This window comes from Penaeus chinensis, chromosome 5 (genome assembly GCF_019202785.1).
Source record: "Penaeus chinensis breed Huanghai No. 1 chromosome 5, ASM1920278v2, whole genome shotgun sequence".
Lineage (NCBI taxonomy): Eukaryota > Metazoa > Arthropoda > Malacostraca > Decapoda > Penaeidae > Penaeus > Penaeus chinensis.
Window position 1 is genome coordinate 473,026 of NC_061823.1, and position 2,384 is coordinate 475,409.

The window sequence follows — 2,384 nt, forward strand, 5'->3', positions numbered from 1 at the left end:
AGGGTGCCACGATCGGCAAACACGTGGGAAGGTGAAACCCCTTGCACCACCGCAGACGGTTTATGGCAGACGGCTGCTCATCATCTTGCAACTAGAACCGTCTTGAAGAGGTGCAGGACCTTGAGCTCTCTCTCTGAGGAGAGGCAGCCTTTGGTGGTTGGGTCAATGGAGAGGGATGACTAAATGGTTTCAAACAATGATGCCTATCTTGTAGGTGGAATGGCATCCCTGGTCTCTCCCCAGGGGTTTCACCTTCGCAAGTGTTTGCCGATTGTGGCACCCTTGTGTGCTCAGGAAATGGGAGTGCTGGAGGTTGAGTGACGCTGTGTATGAATATGCCTTGCGGCTAGCAACATGCCTCTTTGGTCACTTATTCTAGTAAGATGGGTGGCTTGGCCCGGTCAGGTCAATCGGCTGGTCTCCTTCGGGAGGATAGGGTCAAGCAGTCATGGGGCTATTGGCACTCACACAGGTCCCATGCTAGTCACAATGGCTATTGGCTGCATGTACCCTCTCACCACCCCTGTTAGACATATGCTCTAACATACAGCTTCCCCTTGTTGGACTCTGAGGTGGGTGGGGGCATAAGAGGGGGAAATAACTGCTTAATTGCATGGCAACTAATGCACCAAAACCACCACAAAATGAGATCGATGATAAACCAAGCAAAGTACTGACCATAGCGGCAGTCACTCTGAAACCATTTATAGCTTCTAGTGGCAAGAAAAATCTGACTGTGGCAGACCTGACAAGACAGAAAAACCATCACCAAAAAAATGTGTCTGTCTATGAAATTGTCTAACAGATGAACTTGGCTGGCCTACACCCAAAACAGGTAGACCTCTGACTTCCCCTCGAATGAGCGAATGGGACCACAAGTTGGACCAGCAGCTACTCCCATGGCCAAAACGCAGAATTCATGCCAAAGAGGCGGTCTGAAATGACCTGTAGAGACAAATCTGGTTGTCAATCCAGATTGCAGTAGACCAGAACAAGATCACTGCCCCTAAAGATCAAGCTACCCCGAATTTCCTGCAGAAAATGAAGAAGGAGCGTAAAGATGGGAGGAAAGGAAGGCCCAAGAGACACAACAGTCAAATATCCCAACCGTGGCAAGAGGCATCATGCCTGGAGCATGGTTTGCTTTGCCAAGAAGGAGGCGACCCCCAGGTGACAAGAGGTTACTAATAGCGACCAGACTTTGTTCCTTCTCCCCTAGGCACCCACATCTGGGGACAGAACAGAAGAGAAGGAAGGCACTTCCCTAGCCGACGACAGACACCAATAAAAAGGAGTTTCCTGCTATTGCAAGTTTGCAGAAAAAGAGCCAGAGGAATAAAGGCTCAAAAAACGCTGCAAGAGCCTCCCCAAGAGACAATCAATCATTTCCTGTAGTGAGGAGGTGGAGAAGGCAGTCATGGTTGCCATGACAGTAATAACCCTGACTGCTGCAGCCCAGAAAGGATGGAAGCTGAACAGAGCCACACCAGCCCCTCAGTACGAGACTCCGCTCCCTACTCCCTGGCCAAGCCTTCACAGGCAGAGCCAAAACTGGCTAAATCTGTGCAGCCAATGCCAGAACAGACTGAGCTTACGCAGGTAAAACCAGCAAAGGCCAAAAACACAGACAAAACCTGAAATGAGAAAAGCCAAGCCAACAAAAGTCAGAGCTTCCAAAGGCTCTCCACCTCCCATTGGACACATAGATATCCCAACAAAAAGGCCAAAAACAGATGATTCCTCAATTAGCGAGGACTTCCAACATATCAGATACCACCATTAATAGAGAAATTGACTCTAAAGACAAAGACGTCTCAGATATAACTAACATCAAGTAAAATAATGGCACACAATCTAAGCATAGTACATACTATGGCTTAATTGCAAGAAATGCAATCCTCCACAGTTTGATCCAGGAACATTGACATTGTCATGCTCCAGGAGACATTAACAGGAGACATATCTTCATGTTTCTAAGCACAGCTGGCACCAGAGGCTTGATCACCCTAGTGAGAGCAACGATCCTGTTCTGCATTAGCTAATGCACCGCACTGTGGAGACGATGTTGAATCTCTTGCTGTTAAGAATCATCTGGTGGGGGGCCCACTCAAGCTGTACAATGTGTCAGCAGGCCAGGCTATAGGAGCTTAGACATCAGCCAGGTCTGTGCTACTGCAACACAAGACCGGAGAGGAGACTTCAATACACAAACCACCCCATTTTGGCTCCCTGCAGAGCACCGGATGCGGCAGGCTATCATAAAGCAAGTGTGCTTGAGACATTCCCTGAGATCGCTCTTCTCAATATCCAAGAGCCAACACACGTCAAGGGAGGGGTTCTAGACCACTGTGGCTTTGGTTGAAAGAATCAGATGGTGTGTCGAT